This window comes from Nannobrachium achirus, assembly GCF_963921795.1.
Source record: "Nannobrachium achirus genome assembly, chromosome: 7".
In the NCBI taxonomy this organism is placed as follows: Eukaryota; Metazoa; Chordata; class Actinopteri; order Myctophiformes; family Myctophidae; genus Nannobrachium; species Nannobrachium achirus.
The window spans coordinates 6,038,113-6,048,967 of NC_137816.1; the positions used below are offsets into that span (position 1 = coordinate 6,038,113).

Genomic DNA, 10,855 nt, shown 5'->3' on the forward strand with positions numbered 1-10,855 from the left:
TTGTGATTGGGATTTGTAGTTAATTATGTTTAACTCATTCTGGGCCATGGGACGAGTTTGCCAAGTTATAGTCACGGACCTGGGGATGTCGAGAGGGTTCTGGCCAACTATTGGGAGGACTCTGTTCCCTCTCTCCCGTGGTTCTGGCCCAGAGTGATGGGTACATCGCAGGGTTCTGGACACCCGTCTGGCTCGTTTTGAGGATGACTGATGGAGGCCAGCTGTTTGGCAGCTCAGTGGTGTGAAGACACCCCCCCCCCCCCCCCCCCTACCAGACACGTGGAACACACCTGCAGGTGAAGGCATTAGCAGGGAACAAAAAAAAATACCTCCCTCTCTCTCTCCCCTTTCTGAACAAATACATGCACATGCATATCCAGACAAGATCTACTTGTTTATTAAAAGCTTTACTTTGCTTGAGCGATGATGGTGACCTGATCGTCTTCCACTGTAAGGTGGGCCAAGTCACCAAGAGTCGGTCACAGCGTCCATTAAAGCTACTGCGCGGAATGCTTTTCAGAGGGTCGTGTGCAGTGTTTTCGTGGAACAGATTCAACACAACAAACCCGCACGGATATAGCGTTTTATCACTACAAATATACAGCTGTTCCTTTGGAGCTTTTCTTGGAACCAAATTCCATGATCTCGACAGAAGTTTCTGTCCTCCTCCTCCTCCTCCCTCTTCTTCTCTTCTTGTCTCTCCCCCTCCCCACACGCATCCCGGGCTGCTCTGACGACAGTCCGTTGATCATCAGGTCACAGGAGAGAAGAGGGATAGATTAATAAAGCTACTCAACCTTCCACTCATCCTTCATCTATCTATCGCTCCGTCCCGCGAGTCTGGTATTGATCAGACGCGTCCACATTAGAGAGGGGGAGATGCTTTTATGATAATCTCACAGCCCCCCCTCACCCCTACCCCCCCACCCGGCAACTCGTAATGGCTGCATTAGACGCTCATCCCCTCCGCACCCGACACCTGGCCCTTTTGCTCTCTTCGGACTCGCTGTTTGCATTACAACACTGTTTAATGGGCTTTTTAGAGGGTCTGGGGTGGGGCCGCAGGAGGGGCATGGGATGGGGAGGGGGGGGGGGGGGCGCAGGAGTGAGCAGGAAAGTTTCCAAGAGTTTCCAGTAGAGCAGGGGTGGGCAACTTTGATGATGGCGAGGGCCACTATTATTTCCACCTTCACTCCAGAGGGCCACATTACATATTGCTACAGTGCGTCCTACTTTGTAATTCTAGTATCTCATACAAAAGAAGCAAAAATAGCCGATCTACAAGCTCAAAACGCATCTCAGCGCGATGCGTTTTGAGCTTGTAGATCTGCTATTTTTGTTTCTTTTGAATTGGAATCCTGATTTTTTTTTTGTTATTTATTAATTGGAATCCTGAAATGTAACATTTTGATTTAATTATAAACGCATTTCGTTATATACTCACTCACCTTATGAACCTAAATACAAAAACAATGGACATTAAAAAAATACATTTTAATACTACTATACTAGTCATTAAACTACTAACATAGACTGACGGAATTAAAGCAGATCATGGTTGTAATTGTAACAGCTGAAATCAATAATATATCAGTATTCCGGTATTAACCTGTGGGCCGCATTAAAGGTATATTCAGTGATTGTATTTCACTCAAATAAAAATATAATTGGTACATTTTCCATTCATTCTCCTCACTAGAATGTGTGCTGACCATATAAGGACTTCCACCATGGCCTGTGTTACGAGCATAGCTAGATTCGGTTTTCAGAGGTGGCTAGCCAGTCCTCGACCAATCAGGGTAGAGTATGGCCGTAGTTATGTTATGATGTTTAGTTGGTCAAAATAAATGTTTTGAGTCGCTCTGAATTAAGAATGCCACATTCTCGTAGTAAATCAGTATCATACATATCCTGAAGCTGGAGACGTAGGCCTAGCGATATTCAGTGAGTGGGTCTAATGATGTAAACGAGAACATTATAATGGTGTAAAAGATCTATAAAAAACTAAACATTTCCACGCTGTAAGGCCAGTAAGGGACAAGATGACCCCGGCCACTTTCATTATCACTGAATAAACCTTTAAGTGAAGGTGGGGGCCGCATGTGGCCCCCGGGCTGCCAGTTGCCCGTGTATGCAGTAGAGGAAGATCTAGCGAGGAGCAAGTGGGCGGGTCCGTGCAAGAGGCACCGTGTTTAGGTGTCAGTGGGAGGTGGTGGTGGGCTGGGTGGGTCCGGCTCTGGGAAGTGGAGAGCTAGGATGTGTGTTGTTTTCTGACCGGACCCAGACAGATGACCAATCAATATCTCTCTCTCTCTCTCTCTCTCTCTCTCTCTCACCGTTCCCCCTACGCCAGGGCTTTCCAGGCAGGAGAGTCCAAATACCTTCCGATTATGAGCCTGCCGTGTCTGCCTCTGTTCGAGCACGTTTGTAAAGTAAGACGAAAATGTACAAGAAGGACCCGAGAAGTGGGAAGGAGGAATCCGTGACGAAACCTTTCAAAAGTGGGGGCAGGAACATGCATGGTATTAAGACGGTCTCTCTCACTCTAACTCGAGCAATCATCCACAGGCTGTCTGTCTGTCTGTCTGTCTGACTGACTGACTGACTGACTGACTGGCTGGCTGGCTGGCTGGCTGGCTGGCTGGCTGGCTGGCTGGTTGGTTGGTTGGTGGGTGTCCAGGGATGCCTATGTGGAAAAAACAGACAACTGAAAAAAAGAGAGAAGAGAGAAAGAGAGAGAGAGAGAGGGAGGGAGAGAAAGAGAGACACCTGGACACCATCAGTCTCAGCCAAGGTAAACATCTCCGACATTCCACCCGGCACACTGGCCTGCAGGGGTCAAAGGTCATGATGACAAACGAGTGACCCAGGAGCCCTGAGAGGCCGAGAGAGGAGCCTCTGGAATCTCTCAGCGGGAGGACAGGGGGGGGGGACGGGGGGGACAGGGAGGACAGGGGGGACGGGGGGGACGGGGGACACAGGACCTGCATTCACTGGCCCAGGAAGCTCTGAGGGCCATGGAAGCCTAAAGGGCTTTAGGGGCCAGCTTTCAACACACAGCCTGTGGCTTTACTTTCCTCCTCCCTCCCAGCACCACTGCTTTTGATGACACAGGGCCTATAGGTGAGACTTTGGTCCAGGGACGTGCTGGCCATTGGGAAAAGTGGGACAACTCCCGAACGGCCGGTTCATTCCCGGCCGGTCCAGGCTGGCCATTAGGAAAAAAATAATAATAAAATGTCAGCCTTCGTTCCATTTTGGGGGCTGGGTGGCCAGCAAAGTAAATCGTCACTGTTGGACAGAAACCTTGTATCTCCAAGTTTCAAATTTGTAATTTTTTTCCGCAAAGCAAAGCCCTGCTTCACCATACAAGGCCGTCGCACAAAAGTAGTGAAAACAGCAGATCTACAAGCACACAATGCCTCGCGGTGCGAGGCGTTGTGTGCTTGTAGATCGGCTGTTTTCACTAGTTTAAATCATTTTTAAAATGATAAATACAAAACAAACGGTTTGGACATACAAGGTTTCCACCCGACAACGACGAAATATAACTCATGTAATTGGCCCACTGGCTTGTCACTTGTCATGATCTGAAATGGCAAATCTTTGAGTAGCAGCAGCGCTATAGAGAGAGATCTCTCTCTGTAGCGCGCAATGAGGGCCTCTCCAACTCTTTTTCCCGGGCTGAATCAGGGGCCCAGCATGTCCCTGCTTTGGTCTATAGGTGTTAAGGCTTTTGTACACAGGGTCTGATTTTCCGCACGAAAAAAAATAAAACTGACAATAATGAACACATGGTGTCTCTATGACCTCATGCACACTGGGTCCGAATTTGTCCACATTCGGACAATATATTTTCTTCGCGGAAAACCGGACCCTATGTGCAAAGGCCTTAAGTTTGTACACACTTAATACAAAACATGCATGGACACTACACATGCAAGCATCTGTATGTGTACACAACACACACACACACACACACACACACACATATGCACACACTGCACACAAGCACGCGCACAAACACACACACACGTGCACACACTGCACACAAGCACGCGCACAAACACACACACGCACGCAGGCACACACACAACTCCCCCCCCCCCCCCCCCCCCCCCCACACACACACACACACACCAACGACAATATTCATCAAGAAACCCCACTTATGAATTTTAACTGTGGGGCCCGCCGTTAAAAGTGTCAGGCACAAAAGTCAAAAGAAGAATGCTCGGAGAGAGAGGCTAAAAATCACCGGGATGAGAGTAGAGGGAGAGAGAGGAAGAAGGTGTCAGTTTCAACCACTGACACACATTTTTAGCCCCAGACTGTTAGTAGCTCCAGTTAGTAGGAAGTCGGTTGTTGCTCGGGAGCATGTAATGACCATATTTCATGAGAAAGGAATGGTGGGTATGTGTGTGTGTGTGTGGGGGGGGGGGGGGGGGGGGGGGGGGAGAGGGGGGGGGGGGTGCTGATGATAAGACCCAACTGGAACCAGGACAGGGTCCTAATCCACACAGGTGTGATCCGTCCGTCCGTTGTAAAGGAACACCAACAAGCTGTGCTCTCCGAGATCCATTTGAACGTGAACTCGTTTTAAGCGGTGGAAGAAGTACTGAAATGTTTTTACTTAAGTAAAAGTATCAATACTGCAAGTGTCCTAATGCCCAGTGATGTGTTAGCAAAACCTAACATTGTGCATGTGATGTCCATATGATAGTATGATAAACGTCCATTTATGTGAAATTTTGTGCGTGTCATAGACCTATGACGTCTATTCGCATTTATGCCCATATATGGAGAGTCACACTTGCAAATGACTTCCATCCTTGTCCCTTTTACACCCATATATGGAGATTCCTGATACCCATATATGGCGATAAATGTATATGGAGATATGGGCATATTGGTTGGATCAGCGGTTCTACCAAAAAAAAGAAGGTTTCGTACAACTGTACATTGTGCAAATACATTAACGGCAGGAGAAGCAGCTAAGAACATAGGCAAACATCTGAGCTATCCGTGTGCAAAAGTTGGAGTCTGTAGAACCAACCGTGTGCTGTGAGATCCCAGACATGCTTACTCGGGACCCCATGGGTCTCGTTATGTGAACCTATGGCATCTATGACGTCTGACATCATACAATCCATTTTATGCCCACATATGGAGATCCCTGTCTGTAGAACCAACCGTGTGTTGTGAGACCCCAGACATGCGTCCCTGCGTGTCAGTATCAGTCAGAGCTTGTCCCTTTTATACCCATATATGGAGAACACTGATGGCATCAGTAGGATTAAGTCCATGCCTGTCAGTGTGATACGTGTCAGTGTGATGCGTGTCAGTGAGATGCATGTCAGTGTGATGTAAAACGCATTATGGTCCCTTTTATGCCCATATATGGAGACCACTGACTGCATCAGTAGGACTATGGAGACATGTGTGTCAGTGTGATGTAAAACGCATATGTGCCCATATATGGAGAATTTTGGAGATCTTTGTATCTCAGTCCTTGTCCCCTTTTATGGGCATATTGGTTGGATCGGCAGTTCAAAAAAAATGTACATCATGCAAGTACAGTAATGGCAGGGGAAGTAGTTAAGAATGTAGGCAAATTAGTAGTTCAATTCAATTAGTAGATGGGATGGGATGGGATATATACAGTATATTTCTACATACATATTTGGACTTAATATTGAAGTTTAGTCCTTCAGGGCGGGTAGGGGGTAAAATGTATGCCAAGTGGGGCCTCAGGCCAGTTAGGGCCAAGCTTTAATTTTCGGGCCTGATGAGAACTCTGGTTCTCAACAGTAATTGGTAGGATTTTCATTACTGTGGTGTTTACTTGTTTGTGATCGTTGTATGTCTCCAGCTTGACTTTGTTTATAAAGACATGACTGGTCAAGATTACTTTTTGGAAGACGTCCTCGTACAGTGTCAGCCTCGTACAGTGTCTCTGAAATCTGCCAGAGATTCTACGTTGTGACCCAGCAGGACCTCAGCTGTATCCTTCTTTCGTGTATCATTGGCATTGATGATTTATTTTTATTTCACAATATTTCTTGTTACTTGGGGGAGGCCATGGAGATGGCTGTCGTCTTCTCCCCCTTGCTGACGTCGGCTTTGGCAGGGTTTGAACCACTCACCTTCTGCATGAAGGGCATATGCATGCACTAACCCCAGCTGTTTCCTGGAAGCATGTCACCCATTGCTCGTCCCCAGAGTCTGCTATTTTAACGGTCAGTAGAAGTCTGGATAATGGATATAACTACGGGATATAGCATAATATCATTGTGATGTCAGAACAGGTCAGCTATATCCTGCTGCTGAGCTGGGATGATATTGATATTGATTGATGACATCACAGATCTCCATATATGGGCATAAAAGGGACAAGGATGGAATTAATATGCAACATCATCATCGTGATATCCTTCTGCTGAGCCGGGATGAGGTGATGTCAGAACAGGTCAGCTAGATCCTTCTGCTGAGCTCGGATGAGGTGTCATTGTGACAGACAGTGCTGGAGGTTCTCATACTAAGTAGCGACCTACGGTCTCAACAAATGCATTGGTATAAAAATGTACTTAAAGTACCAAAAGTAAGTCTGACATCATGGACTCCATTAGGCCTGTCCTCTAAAGACCGGGAATCGACGCCAATTGTTTGAGTCGAGGAGTCGAAAATATATATTTTTTTATATCACCAGTTAGCCTACTACTGCAGTGCACTGCTGGACTGGTGTCATGTACTTCCAATTGAGAGATGTAGCAATTGGAGAACAGTCATTTATTGTCTCGCACTATACTAGCGTAGGGGTGAAAGTGAGACGGAACGGCCAGAACCGCCGCATCGTTAAAACATTCGGAGCCGGGACAGTGTTCCGTTAAGAGGAGAAGCACGCTGTCAAAATCCCATATTAAATAACCTGCCACAGCACAAACGCACGTCCACGAAGTAATTAAACAATCTACTAAAGTCAAATTAACATACACAAGTGTAGGCTACTAGTTACATTTTCTAATTAAAGTGCTTCTGAATTGTTCCAGTGTTGTAAGTAATCCATGATGATGTTTGTTTCGCTGTGTTTGCGTCCATGACATGTCCACACTGACTGCTGGCTCTAGCGGGAGCTGTGCCTCCCGCTTTTTATGATCCGTTTCTGAAATGAATCCGTTCTCGACACCGACTCATTACTCTGTCAGTGAATGGTGTCCCGCGACTGCGGACTGGATCCCATTGTTCATTTAAAAGAGCCGTTCAAGAGAGCGGAATCGTTCGCGAATGTCTCATCTCTACTGCACGGCAGTGCACCGAGACGGGGCAGAGTTGAACAGCGGAGATGTTTTATTTGTTTTAACGGTGTTGTACATTGCTATGCAGATAACGTTTGTGCTCGCGCACCGATATCACCGAAAACACCGTGTATTCAATTCATCTTAATGTATTATTGTGTTATGTTGATGTGGACGTTTAAAGCAACACTTTTTTTTTGTTTTGTTTTTTATTTTTACACAAAGTAGACTATAAAACGATTCGTCGACGCGTCGGAATGAACCCCTCGACTCGAATCGACTTCAAAAATCCAGAGTCGAGGACAGCCCTAGACTCCATATGTGGGCATGGCTGACCTGAAACTCCATACATGGGCAAAGCTAACTCATCTAAGTCTGACATCATGGACTCCATATGTGGGCAAGGCTGTCCTAGAACTCCATGTATGGACACGGGTGAGTCATGGTGACAACACTGTGATGAGTTCAGAGAGTATAAAGAGTGTCAGCCAGAGGCCAGAGTGTCCGTGTTTTAGACTCAACCAACCAACAAACACAGCTTATTGTCCCAAAGCCATTCTTCAGGACAGACATCAAACTTCTATCTGGTAGAAATGGCATCTGGCAGAATTCTCCAGTCTGAAGAGAGGCTACGTTGTGCCATCTGTCTGGGTCTGTTCACCGATCCAATCAGCACTCCATGCGGACACAACTACTGCAGAACCTGTATCACACAATACTGGGACACTAGTGGTGTGTGTCAGTGTCCACTGTGTAGGGAAACCTTCTATTGTAGACCAACATTCTCTGTTAATAAAGTCCTCTCTGAGATGGCCGATGAGTTCAGGAAGACACGGCAGCAAGCTGCTGAGCCAGATGAAGTCTCCTGCGGCTTCTGTTCTTCCTTCCTCAAGCTGAAGGCTGTGAAGACCTGCCTGGTCTGTCAGATCTCCTACTGTGAGACTCACCTGGAGCCTCATCACAGAGTCACTGTGTTCAAACAACACAAGCTCATAGAACCTGTGAAGATGTGTCCCAGACATGAGCGACCTCTGGAGCTGTTCTGCAAGACTGACCACATGTGTGTCTGTCGGTTCTGCACCGAGTCAGACCACAGGTCACATCACACTGTATCTCTGGAAGAAGAATGTGAAGAAATGAAGGCTGAGCTGAGAAAGACAGAGGCTGAAGTCCAGCAGATGATCCAGGAGAGACAAGTGAAGATCCAGGAGGTCAGACACTCGGTAGAGCTCAGCCAGAAAGACACAGACAGAGCGATAGCAGACAGTGTGCAGATCTTCACTGCTCTGCCTGTGAGGATGGCTGTGGTTCAGCTGGAGAAGACTTTTCGTCAGGAGATGGAGAAGCTGCGCAGCTATGATGCTGAGCTGAGGAGCACTCCTCTGATCATCCCTTCTGTCATTCCTGCCATTCAGGAGGTCAAACACTCAGTAGAGCTCAAACAGAAAGACACAGACAAAGAGATAACAGACACATGTGTGCAGATCTTCATTGCTCTGAGGAGCTCTGTTGAAAAGCAGAAAACAACAGAGAAACAGGCTGAAGGTTTCATCAAAGCCCTGCAACAGGAAATCACTTGGTTAGAGAAGAGAAGCTCTGAGCTGAAGCAGCTCTCGCACACCGAAGACCACCTCCACCTCCTCCACAACTTCCCATCCATCAACACCCCTCCACCAACCAAGGACTGGACAAAGGTCAATGTCTTTACGTCTTCATATGTGGGGACTGTGAGGATAGATGTAGCTCAGCTGGAGAAAACTCTCAGTCAAGTGATAGAGGAGCTGTGTGATGTTGATCTGATTCTGAGGAGGGTCCGCCAATATGCGGTGGATGTGACTCTGGACCCTGATACAGCAGAACCCTACCTCACCCTGTCTGAGGATGGGAAACAAGTGAAAGATGTGAATAATCTCCAAAACAAAACCAAGAAGAACAAGAAGAAAAAAATGAAGAATATCCCAGATACAGAGAGATTCTATCCATGTTCCTGTGTCTTAGGAAAACAAAGCTTCTCCTCAGGATGGTTTTACTATGAGGTTCAGGTTAAAGGGAAGACTGACTGGGATCTAGGAGTGGCCAGAGAGTCCATCAACAGGAAGGGACCAATCAAACTGACCCCCAACAATGGTTACTGGATAATAGTGTTGAGGAATGGAAATGAGTACTGGGGCTGCTGCTGACCCTGCTGTCCTCCTCCCTGTGAGAAAGAAGGTCCAGAAAGTGGGAGTGTTTGTGGATTATGAGGAGGGTCTGGTCTCCTTTTATGATGTGGAGGCCAGAGTTCATCGCTACTTAGTCTCTTTCACTGGCTGCACCTTCACTGAGAAACTCTACCCATACTTCAGTCCATGCACTAATAATGGTGGTAAAAACTCTGCTCCTCTGATCATCTCTCCTTAGTAAGACAGATAGATGATTGCTCCAGCAATCACAGGAGAAATTCAGTCGCCCAGAGGCGGCACAGCAGTTAAGGATACAAGTTACAGGGAAGTATGAAAAGAAAAAGTACTGTTGTGAACAGCGAAAAAACAAACAAGGAAGAAGAAACAACATACAGAGCAAAAGTTTAAAAAGTAAAAAAAAAAGAAAAAAAGAATGGTCGGAATATTGGCCCTAAAATGAGAGACGCTTCGCCCTGCAGTATTGTATGCACGTTCCAAACGCCCGTTACGACCTGCGGAACAGCACCTCCATCGCCATGACGAACGCTACGAGCCTCCATGCATAACGCCTCCGGACGCTAAAAAAGCACCTCCTTAATTCGTCAAACCGTGGCAACCTGATGTTTCACTTTAAATGATACAGTTTTCAATGCTATACCCGGTTGAAATCCCACACTTAGAGGAGGAAGAGGAGAAGACCACAGCCCGCTACCAAAGCTTTGCTGAAGCAAACCAACATTATGCCAGTTGCCACATAGTCCTCCAGAAAAGAATGCTTCACAGAATGTGCAGAATGCTTCACTTTTTCAAATCGATACAAAGCTATTGAAAATCACAGATCTACAAGCTCACAATGCGTCACATCGCGTGTCGCATTGTGAGCCTGCAGATCGTCTATTTTCAACAATTGAATTGGCCGAAATGTATATAGGGTTGAAGTAGTTAATGTTTTGTAATAATAATTAATCTACAAAGCAAAAAGTAACTAAAGTTCTCAAATAAAATGGAGATGCAGTGGAGTAGAAGTAAAAGTATTGGAAATTAGAAACACTAGCGTAAAGTACCAGCCCGTTCTCACTCCCACTTCTTCACCCTCCTGACGCACTTCAGACTCACTTTCGGCGTCACCCGTGCAGACGCGTTGGGACGCTCTCAGCGTCATTCCGAGAGACGCGGAGGGAGAGTCTTAGTGCGCATGTGCCGACACGTCTACTCGAACATGTGGACGTTGTGGATAGTGGCGTGATAGGTAACGTCGGGTGGCTGGTAAACCTTACATAGCGGTTTCGAATCCCACTTCGGGAATGACTTTTTTTTCCCTTCTTAGACCACTGGGCTTACCCAAAGCGTCCCCAACTTGAAGCAGTAGGCATACCCAAAGTGTCCCCTCTTGTGACG

At 46.7% G+C, this 10,855-nt stretch overlaps 1 pseudogene across 1 annotated transcript; it reads left to right on the plus strand.

Annotated features, from left to right (window-relative positions):
* Positions 1-7,888: 7,888 nt before the first annotated feature.
* Positions 7,889-9,695, plus strand: LOC308288075 (E3 ubiquitin-protein ligase TRIM21-like; annotated as a pseudogene). The gene has a single exon. The product of its transcript is annotated as an E3 ubiquitin-protein ligase TRIM21-like (transcript).
* Positions 9,696-10,855: the final 1,160 nt, after the last annotated feature.